The sequence below is a fragment of the Ovis aries genome, chromosome 9 (genome assembly GCF_016772045.2).
Source record: "Ovis aries strain OAR_USU_Benz2616 breed Rambouillet chromosome 9, ARS-UI_Ramb_v3.0, whole genome shotgun sequence".
NCBI lineage: Eukaryota > Metazoa > Chordata > Mammalia > Artiodactyla > Bovidae > Ovis > Ovis aries.
The window spans coordinates 70395687-70407954 of record NC_056062.1 but is presented as its reverse complement, the minus strand read 5'-3'; positions in this window follow the sequence as shown (position 1 = coordinate 70407954).

The following is a 12268-nucleotide window of genomic DNA, read 5'->3' as shown; positions in this document are numbered from 1 at the left end:
AAGGCAACTTGGACATGAAACTCTATGTCCTCATGTGATGCTGCAAAGATGACTTTTCTCCAGTGTAATGGTGAAGCAGATGTTACAATTCTGTGAAAGTTTTATTTGTAATTTTATGAGATTACCCCACCAAAAAAAAAAATCCATATGGTATCTTCTTTTGTTTTTCAGCAAGAATTACATATATTATGGAGAGGTAAGAAGCAGAAGAGAGACTATTATTTATTTTGGCTGATTCAATTGCTAAGCAGACTCATTATTTATGTCCTGGCTCGAAAGTAGCACATTTTAAATGCAGATCAGAATACTTTTTTTTTTTTTTCTTGTGTCAGATTACAAGGTTGAATCGCTTCACCAAAAGTTACCATTTCTGTTACTGAAAAGCCATATCTTGTCAGTTTTACGCTCCAAAGATGATTCTGTTTAGATAGAGAAAAGTGTCAGGAATGAAGCTTTCTGACAGCAGGGTGAAACTCTCTCACATTGAAAGAATTCTCTCACCAGAAGTGTTTGCAATCTCCCTGCGATTTTCCCTTCCTCCTAAAACCTGTTTGAAGATAAAGCGGAGTGTAACCTGTGCCCTGTCAACTTCCTGCCGAGTGTTAACTCAGAAACCTCCAGGTCACAGAGTACATCATGTAACAAGTTCCTGGTGCTCAGGAATGAGTTCCAGATCACCTTCTTTAGGACTGATCATCTATCGCCGAGGCCATTGCAACTTCTCCCGAAATCTTCAGAAGGTGATATCTAGCTTCATGATTAAAGAATGTTGGAACAAGGTACAGTGTGATTCCTTGTCAGCAAATTCACCTCAGCTCCCCCAGACGAGGAAGATATGAGTGGCTTATGAAAATGCAATAGATATTTTTTTTTTAAATCGAGTATGAGCACACTGTTGATATCCAGGGTGTGTTGTTACTGTAGTTATGGTCATTATTTTTAAGATATAAAAATACTACTATCTTTCTTAAAATTTTTACTTTTAAGATATAAGGATAAGTCCAAATCATTACATATTATTTTTAGTTCAGTTAAAAAAAATCCTCTCATTGCACATTACCTGTGGATATTGGGGGCTGAGTGATGAAAACAACAGATAAATTTCTTGTATTCTAGGAATAAATGATTGAATGAATACATGACAGAAGGCAGGAGGTTGAATCAAATTTTTACTGAAGATTCCTTCCAGCTTTTAAAAACTATTTTAAGATAATTTTGGTCTTAGTAAGAGTTGCAAAGATGGTCCAGAGAGTTCCTTATTCCCTTAAGGTTAACATCTTACATTTTGCCTGGGAAGATGACCAAAACTAGGATATTAACATTGGTACAGTACTAGTTACCAATCTATAGATTTTACTTGCATTTCCCCATTTTCCCCTAATGTCTTTTTGCTGTTCTGTGTCTAAGCCTGGATATCATGTTGCAGTCAGTGGTCACATCTCCTCAGTCTCCTCCCATCTGTGACAGTCGCTCTGTCTTGCCTTCTGTTTCATGACCTTCTGACCTTTCATGACCTTTCAACACTTGTGAACCATTTTGGTCACAAGTCTGGTAATATATCCCTAAGTTTGGGTTTGTCTGTGTTTTCTCATGACTAGACTATGCTTGTGGATTTTGGAGAAGAAAACACAGAGATGTGTTCTCATGATCTGAGAAGGTACATGTTATCAGTGTTTTATTATGAGTGATAGCCTACAAGGATTTGCTACTGTAAAGTTACCAAATTTCCCTTTCCAAACGCTATTCTTCAGAATTCAACACTAAGTCCAAACCACACTTAAGGGAACTGGGGATTAATTTCCAGTGCCTAGAGAGGAGTATCAAAGAATTTGTGGAAAGAATTTGTTAAAATTCAAAGAATTAAAAAAAAAAACACACAAAGAATTTGTTAAAACTATGGAACAATTATGTTGAAGAAGGTAATTTGAGGCTATGCAAATTTCCTGTTTCTCGTTAATTTAGCCTTGATCCCTGAGTCTTGCCTGCAAAACTTATTACTGTAGTCTTCTTACTGTGATCTAGGAGTGATCTCCTGCTTCTCTCATTCATTCAACATTTATTAACTAGAGCTCTTCAGCTCCCCAGTTCATTTGTTTTTTGTTTGGTCATTTATTTGTATCAATGTGGATTCATGAATATGTACTTTATTCTTTAGGTTAGAAAACAACAGACAGGGAGGCCTGGCGTGCTGCGATTCATGGGGTCGCAGAGTCGGACACGACTGAGCGACTGAACTGAACTGAACTGAACTAAACTATTATTTATTTTGTTGTTCAAATTGTGTAAGCCTTGGTGAGTTCATTTTTGGTTGAACATTCCATTGTTTGCACCTGAGGGTTGGCATGGTTAATTTTTTCTCTGTGTGACACAGTGAAATTTCCTTCTGTGAGAGGCAATTCTGTATGAAATATGTGAGCTTTAGAAAGAAAACTGAAGCTAAGAAATTATTCTCACTGAATTTGAGAATGATTCATATGTACATTTACAAAAATCAACTGCATTTTGGTGAGGGGAAGCAATAACCCTAGCATGGAAAAATATGAAAACATACATTATTTGGGGTTTGTTAATGTACTAGTAAGAATAACCATGCATTTTTTTAAGTGAAATACCATACCATGAAGACCAGTGTCAATACTTAAAAGTTTTCTCTGAGCCTGCTAAAATGTCAAATAAGAAAACCTAGCTAATCACTACTTACTGAACTTTATCTCATCTGAAGTTCATTTTGGTATGGGGAAAATTAGAAATGCACATTTGCTGAATAAATAAAGACATAATTCCTCCACTGAAGAATTGTAATGTTCATCAGTGAAAAAAGATGAAAAACTTTGAGGCAATTAAATCAGAGCAAAACATTACATATGGGCTTCACAGGTGGCTCAGTAGTAAAGAATCAGCCAGACAAACGCCACAGATTCAGGAGACATGGGTTCAGTCGCTTGGTGGGGAGGATCCCCTGGAGGAGGAAATGGCAACTCACTCTGGTATTCTTACCTGGAAAATCCCATGGATAGAGGAGCCTGGCAGGCTACAGTCTATGGGGTTGCAAAGAGTCAGACACGACTGACCGACTGAGAATGCATACACAAATCACTTATACATAAATTTACATTTTATGGAATAGATAGTAAGGGATGCTTCTAATTAGAGACTTTGCTTTTTGTTGTTGTGGTAATTAAGCTTTAGAGATTGTGGTCTACATTAAAAACTGAAATGGTTATGAGTTTAGGCTGATTAATCTATTATAAGAAGGCAGACAATATGTTGAATGTCATAATCATTTTTTCTTGTTAACTGGCACCCTAATTTAAAATTGCTGTGAATTAGATTCCTAGGGTAAATCTAATCTAATCTAATATATTACATTTAAGGGATCTCTGAATGACTTTGTAATTTAAGAATATTATTGGTAAATACTCAGTTAAGATCAAAGTGTTTCAAAGGAAAATTTTTAAGATTCTTCGGTGTATTTCCTTACTCTAAAATGACCTTATCCATCATAGTGTAGAATGGACTATTATTCCATAGGGACCTTCTCCAGTGTCCAAATTCACTTGAGTATACAAATACAAAGCTTCATGAAGATGTGTGTGCTAATAGACGCTGGGCTTACTCATAACTCACTCATCCACTCTGCATAGCCAGCATACATCCTTTGCAATAATAGGTTCAGGGCCAGCTAAGATACACAGACATAGACGCCATGTACCTGTGGGGTCACTCAGGAATACTTAACATGACAAATTTAAATGGGAGAATTCCAAGTATGCAGTGTTCCTTCAGGCAATATTTAGAATATTTTTCAATATAAAATTTAATTTTGTTGTCAGATCGGCAGTCTTCTTTGGTCTTTATGTTTTGGTATCCTGAAACCCAGTGGTCAGGATTCTGTACCTTTAGGAGCATTTGACCTTGAATGGAGATTACAAGCCCTTCGTCAGTATTAGAGTAAGATGTCTGTTGAGATGCAGGACCACAGCAGAAATGAGCTTTTAAAAACAAAGGTTCAGGCAGCTGTCTCTACATCCATGGGTATGTTTGATGGAATCAAGCTTGTGGAGAAGAAGGAAGAATGTATGGGAGTTTCCCTACTAAGGCCTTTGAGAATGTACTTCCCCCACATCTAGCAGTATATATTACAGTGTAATATAATGTGCTATAATAAATTTAATTTTATCAACTGTAATGTCTGGGCCAATAGTTATTGTATTTTAGAATAGAGCATCATAAAGATAAGCATCAGGATTGTAGAAACCTGTAGGCAGGATTAGAAAAACATGACAGGAGGAAACTGATTTCTAGGAGTCATTATTGGGAGGGACTAGAAATGGCTTACATAAAACTATATCTTGGTTTTATCATTATACGTGAGTGGCTTTCCTCTTGTTGTTATATACAGATTTAATCTCCCTCACACTCCTTAGTCAAATGTAACACTTCAAGTGGGTTGGTGGATTATTTCACTTTTCCTTATCTCCTCACCTGACAATACTACTTTTTATTTGCATGTGTACACACACACACCGCCCCTGGTATATTCAGTTCAGTTCAGTTCAGTTGCTCAGTCGTATCCGACTCTTTGCGACCCCATGAATCGCAGCACACCAGGCCTCCCTGTCCATTACCATCTCCCAGAGTTCACTCACACTCACATCCATCGAGTCAGTGATGCCATCCAGCCATCTCATCTTCTGTTGCCCCCTTCTCCTCCTGCCCCCAATCTCTCCCAGCATCAGAGTCTTTTCCAATGAGTCAGCTCTTCACATGAGGTGGCCAAAGTACTGATGCTTCAGCATCATTCCCTCCAAAAGAAATCCCAGGGCTGATCTCCTTCAGAATGGACTGGTTGGATCTCCTTGCAGTCCAAGGGACTCTCAAGAGCCTTCTCCAACACCACAGTTCAAACACATCAATTCTTTGGCGCTCAGCCTTCTTCACAGTCCAACTCTCACATCCATACATGACCACTGGAAAAACCATAGCCTTGACTAGACGGACCTTTGTTGGCAAAGTAATGTCTCTGCTTTTGAATATACTATCTAGGTTGGTCATAACTTTTCTTCCAAGGAGTAAGCGTCTTTTAATTTCATGGCTGCAGTCACCATCTGCAGTGATTTATATATATATATATATATATATATATATATATAAACACATTTGTTGTTTAGTTGCTAAGTCATGTCCAACTATTTTGCAACCCCATGGACTGTAGCCTACCAGACTCCCCTGTCCATGGGATTCTCCAGGCAAGAATACTGGAGTGGGTTGCCATTGCCTTCTCCAGGCGATCTTCCTGACCCAGGGATCAAACCCACATCTCCTGCAGTGCAGGCAGATTCTTTACTACTGAGCCACTGGGAAAGTCCCATAAATACACATATATTTATATGAATTCTTAAGTTTAGTTATTAGACTATCATTTTAATCACATCATGTTTTCATTTCTGGCTATTCTTATCCAGAACAGTAATGGGTGAGAAAATAAATGAAAGGATTTTTTTTTTAACTCCCAGGCTTATATATTAGATGACAGACCTTTTAGAGAAGGGAAATTAGAAAATGTTACTTACTTAGTAACTTTTAAAATCCTTTTAAACTCCATTTTAATATAAGAAATATCTTCTGGCTTTGGTGGTCATAAAAAGATCCTCTCAAAATAGAAAAATCAAAACAAATATAAACAGATAATTCTACCACCATCAACAATGAGAGAATTACCATTAACAGCTCTTTTTTCTTTATTGCAAATGCTGGTTTGGGAGGTCTGGCTTCTAAGAAGTCTGCTTATCTAATGAAGTAGCTCTACATAAATTGAGACTTAACATTACCCAGAAATTTGGCTAAGATTCATCACTGACACACATCTTATTACTCTTAGATGAAATTTTAAGGAAGCAGACATTCGCCTGTTTCTGATCATGTAGCCTCAACTCTGTGTAGTCACATTTAGAGAAGTTTAGAATGTGAGTGCCACTCTGATAAGAAGCTCATAAATAAGAGCATGAAATACATTTAAAGATTACGAGCCTTACAAAGTATATTCAGGAACATATCTTTACAGTGTGAGTTACATATGGGAAGGTTCTCTTTAAGAATTATTACTATATTTGAAAATCAATATTATTTCTCTTGTAGTGAAATAAATGGGAACCCACAATTTAACACTGCAAGTCAAACAACCCACTTATTATTCCATCCCCCAAATTCAGCTGCAAAATTATTTAGTTGGCATTTTTGAAGTTTAAAAATAGGATCATATTTTATATTATTATCTGTGACAATGAAAAAATAAGAATAACAAGTTCATTAAGTTTTACTTTTAAAGACTGATGATACTATATTTTTAATCAAATTTAATATTGCTACATGACATTTAATTCTAGTGTCCTCCCTCCAAAAATATCAATTAAGAAAAAGTACCTCTTTCAAGGAAAGGCTTAAAAATAGGTTTCAGTTTGTAATTAGTTCATCACTAGCATAATGTATTATTTCATTGTGCATTAATGAAATATTCAATTAACATATGTGAAAATTAATTAAAAATAAAACACAGACTAAAACTGCTTATGTTAACTTCATACCCTTAAGAATGGACCATGTATCTTTACCAGAGTGAATGCTTCTCTGAAACATTTCATGGGTTCTTTAAGCCTTTTGTTAACTGCCTGCTATTATCACTACAACTTGCATATATATATATATGATCACCAACTTTCAAATTTCTCTCACCTCCCTCCCGTTTTCTTTTCCTTCGGTGGTATATTGCACAGTTAGTCCAGACTAATTTCAATTTTATTCTCATCACGTCATTGTCTTACTCATAGATCTTCAGTGGTCCCTCCTCTACTTTATTTTTCTTAATGAATAGTGTACAAACTATTATTGGCTCTTAAAAGCTTTACATATCCAACTGCAACAAGATTTTTGAAATTAATCTTACATTACTCTTTTACATTTTTCTTCAGCTATTGTGTCTTGTTTGCTGTCTCGTGAAGGAGAAATACTTATTGCTGATTCTATAACTTTTTTCTCAGTTACACTTTTATTAGATTTTATGTCCCTCCTCTCAGTTTGCATTACCTTTAAGTACAGTTACCTTTCCAATAACTTTTGTTTCTGGGTCCATTCAACTCCCATCTTGTTTCTGATCATTTCAAACTCCACTAACCTCTCCTCTCAAGCACTTATCATATTATATCCATCTCTTACACTTAATTTCATGATTACTTTTTGGCATATACTATGTCTTTGGAAGGAATGATGCTAAGGCTGAAACTCCGGTACTTTGGCTATCTCATGCGAAGAGTTGACTCATTGGAAAAGACTCTGATGCTGGGAGGGATTGGGGGCAGGAGGAGAAGGGGACGACAGAGGATGAGATGGCTGGATGGCATCACCGACTCGATGGACATGAGTCTGAGTGAACTCCGGGAGTTGGTGATGGACAGGGAGGCCTGATGTGCTGCGATTCATGGAGTCGCAAAGAGTCGGATACGACCGAGCGACTGAACTGAACTGAGCTGATGTCTTTTCAATGTGCTATAGTTTAGCTCTTGGGCTGTCATTTAACAAATTTTTCAGAGTCCAGCAGGATGGAGAATGTATATTTTAACCTTTGGAATAGTATGCATATGATTTTAGAGTAGGTGATCCTAAGATTTGACTCTTAACAGGACTATTACTAGCTGTGCCAGGGCTATTTATAACTTCTTTCAGTCTCAGTTTGCCCATCTCTAAGCATGAATGAGACCACTCCTTTATAGGACTGTAGCAAGGATAGTCATACTCAGGGAAGGCACTTAGTACTCAATAAATGTTCTTCCCCCTTGTACCATGTACGATAGCATTCCTCAGTAATTGTTTATCAAAAGCATGGAAGAGGCATTCACATGTCTGTTTGACCCTCCCTTTAATTAGTAATTTAAGGGTGTATCAAAATCCAAGTACAGGAAGAGATTTGAGAGCTACATGGCTCTCTGTGGAAAATTCTTTGCGGATGGTATCTCTGAAGCATTTTACCAGCATCAGCTACATTCTAGGCTTAATTTCATGTCAATAGGATTAGGTTACCAAAAACAAAATCTTGGAACAAGCCAGTCAACAGAATGCTAACAAAGCTGCCTCAAAGTCAGCTCCATTGAGGTAGTCACACGCAGGAGACAGACGACAGTGTGAATGTGGCCCAAGAGCTCTTCTAATTGTACACGAGGCTGATTAGGCAGCAAAGTCAGAGCAATGTCATATTATCATACAGGGAAAAAACTTCAAACAGAGCACAGTAAGAGAGAGATTTGGAAGGTATGAGCAATGAAGACGGAAGAATTCATATTTAACTACTTAGACTTAGCTAGTCCTAAGCAATGGGAAGAAGCCCAAATCAGATTAGATTGTTAACAACAACAAAAGCTGCGTGTGAAAATAATAATTGTTAATATAGAAAGTTATATAGAAAACTGGAGGACTTGCATTGATCTTTAAAATCACACACATATGTAAAAGTACTCTAATAAATGTATCATATTCAGAAAAGTGTCTGTGGTAAGGGTGTATAATCTAAAGAACATTTAAATTATTCATTTGTAATAATGCTCATGTAAATATATTTGAACTTTGAACTTAATTTGTCCAGTAAAGATTAAAAGGATGTGAGAGCACAGTACGGATTCACGCATAAATAACACTGAAAAATCTGGTCTGGCCACAGTGCTTTCATATCAGAGAATATAATCCACCACTTGGAAAAAAAGGAGAAGGATGTGAATTTCCAGGGTGCTTCTGTCAAAGTGTCATTTCTCTTTACTTTAAAAAATGTTAAATTGTTCCTAATATGTTTTCAAAATATTTATGTACCAGGAGTGACTACTCTTCAGAATGCTTGGGAAATACTTCAGAAGGCATTAATCATTACTGTTGATAGAAGTTGTTACATTATTATTGCTAAATAATGTATCTCATTCATATAAATCTGTAATTCTTTTAAAGGATTGAAAAGCAAGAATACCTTTTTGCTTTCAGAGATTTTGATGACGTGAAATGCACAGTGTTCAACATTCTGAGTACATTTTTGTCATGTTTTGAAACCCACTTTTCTTTTTTGGTACCTAAGAACATTCAGCTGGGTGCACAGGATCAGACAGTGATTCCTGCTCTACAACTCAAGTAAGGATAAACTATATAAACATTTGTTTTTCTTTTTCTTTAAAAAGTTTAAATAATGATTTTCAGACTTCACTTTAGAATCAAAAGCCGGTGGTAAATCAGCTAAATGGCTTGGCCAACTCCCTGAGCAAGAATCAGTTAAATCAGTTTTATGTAGTGCTGAAAACACAGCTGATTGAAAAGTGAGTGGTTCTTATTTTCAACTGGCTGACTGGACCTCACCGGAGATGCAGGCTTAGAGAAGACCCTGGGAGCCTCTTCTTGACTTCTCACCATTTGCTACTGCAGTGGTACTGCAGGGGAGAGGCTGAGGCTCAATCACACTGACCCATAAAGCAGAGGCAATAATGTCTGCACATTTTATATACTCCTTATGCTGACCCTATCTACTGTTATCACTGGACTAGGGTAGAGAGATGATCCATCAGTTCTCAAGAAGAACTCACATGGGTACGTGCATTTTGTTTTTTGTTTTATCTGTAACTACGACTTCGAGGACATAATTTGCAATGTCAATCCAATTGTCTTAAACTGTATCATAGTGAGTGGAAAGTGGACAGGAAGAAGGAAAGGTCAAACCTTCTATTTAGACAAGACTTGGCCTAAAGAAAGTTGGGACAGGAAGTTGTATTTAAATTAACTGGGGATCACTCTAGATTGAGGTTTATTGTCATCACTGTGCTACTTTAGTTGCTTCTCATTTTGTCTTAAGAAAAAATGGTACTCTATAATGAGCCCTGAGACCTTTGCTTACACACATGAACTAATAAATTCCAAAATAAAGAAATGTCTTTAACTATGGGGGTCTATAAACCTGGTTAACACTGAAAGAGATGGCAAGTCTCCCCAGAGACCCAAGCCACACATGGGAAAGCAATGGGTCCTTACATTTTATTTTTCTGAAAATGTTTTCTTATCCTAAAATAGATATATGTATATTTATATAGCTACACATGGAGTATAAGTGTATATTTATACACATATATACCAATACACTTCATTAGAGAACATGAGGTCAGTTTCTGTCTGTACCCTTAAGATATTTAAATACAGTCTGTTCATTTCATTAAAATTAAACCTTAATTACTCAACCCTCCCGTTCTTGGGTTGGATCCTGGTTCCTGTATCTTTAAACCCGTCAGAAAAGGCAGGAATCAGGATTGAAGAAGCCAAAGACTTTAGTGAAGAGATAGAGAAATTCTTAAGAGCTGAGTGAAAGATGTAAGATGTGCTAAGAGCTTAGCATACTATCCAGAAGAAAGGATCAGCATGTGGTCAGAGCCAAACCTCACTGGTGCTAAGTCAAAGATGTTTAGAAAAAACATTTCAAAAAGCAAAAGAGAGCAGCTGTTCCAGCAGTGTGTGTTGGGTGGCAGCATCAGTGGATGGCAGATGATGCAATGGTGATTAGTAGAAGTTATGTAGGTTGAATAAAGCTGAGAAAAGTAACATCAGTGAACAGATCTATAGGCAAATGCCCTAACTTCTCTGAGTCCCAATTTCTTCATTAGTACTAGGAAAAGTAGTGATTGGGATAATAAAAATATCTACATCACAGGATTATTACATCAAAAGATATTCACATAAAAAATGAAAACTGTTGAGTAAACTGAATTCTTCCTGTTAGCTCTACAACATAAAGTTTTCAAAAATCAGCATCTCTCTTGATATTCCATGTCTGTCTACCTACCTATGGTTTATGTTGACTGTATTACCTTATTGATACATTGGATTGTGCGTTATGTACAGTGACAGACTTAATTTTCTCGGGCTCCAAAATCACTGTGGACAGTGACCACAGCCACGAAATTAAAAGATGCTTGCTTCTTGGAAGAAAAGCTATGACAAACTTGTTATTCAGTTGTCAATCATGTCCAACTCTTTGTGACCCCATGGACTGCAGCACACTAGGCTTCCCTGTCCTTCACCATCTCCTGGGCTTGTTCAAACTCATGTCCACTGCGTCAGTGTTGTCATCCAACCATCTCAACCTCTGTTGTCCCCTTCTCCTCCTGCCTTCAATCTTTCCCAGCATCAGGGTCTTTTCCAATGAGTCGGCTCTTTGCATCAGGTGGCCAAACTATTGGGGTTTCAGCTTCCAATGAATATTTAGGACTGATTTCCTTTAGGATGGACTGGTTGGATCTCCTTGCAGTCCAAGGGACTCTCAAGAGTCTTCTCCAACACCACAGTTCAAAAGCATCAATTCTTCGGTGCTCAGCTTTCTTTATAGTCCAACTCTCACATCCATACATAACTATTGGAAAAACCATTGCTTTGACTAGATGGACCTTTGTTGGCAAAGTAATGTCTCTGCTTTTAAATATGCTGTCTAGGTTTGTCATAACTTTTCTTCCAAGGAGTCTTTTAATTTCATGGCTGCAGTCACCATCTGCAGTGATTTTGGAGCCCAAGAAAATAAAGTCTGTCACTGTTTCCACATATGTTTGCCATGAAGTGATCGGCCCAGATGCCATGATCTTTGGTTTTTGAAGGCTGAGTTTTAGACTTAGACATCATGTTAAACAGCAGGGATATCACTTTGCCAACAAAAGTCCATATAGTCAAAGCTATTGTTTTTCCAGTAGTCATGTACAAGTGAGAAAGCTGGACTGTAGAGAAGGCTGAGAGCCAAAAAATTGATGCTTTTGAACTGTGGTGTTGGAGAAGACTCTTGAGAGTCCCTTGGACAGCAAAGAGATCAAACCAGTCAATTCTAAAGGCAATCAACCCTGAATATTCACTCGAAGGACTGATGCTGAAGCTCCAATCTTTAGCCTCCTGATATGAACAGCCAACTCATTAGAAAAGACTCTGATGCTGGGAAGAATTGAGGTTAGGAGGAGAGAGGGATGACAGAGGATGAGATGGTTGGATAGCATCACTGACTTCACTGACTCAATGGATATGAGTTTGACATACTCCAGGAGATTGCGAAGGACAGAGAAGCCTGAGTGCATAGTTCATGGAGTTGCAGAGTCAGACACAACTTAGTGAATGAACAGCAAATAGTGTTAAGAATGCATTAGTGGCCATGGAAGCTAAGATTTTTAAGAATGATCAACTCTCAGTGGAGAAGTGTAGTGAAGTTTAATATAACATATTA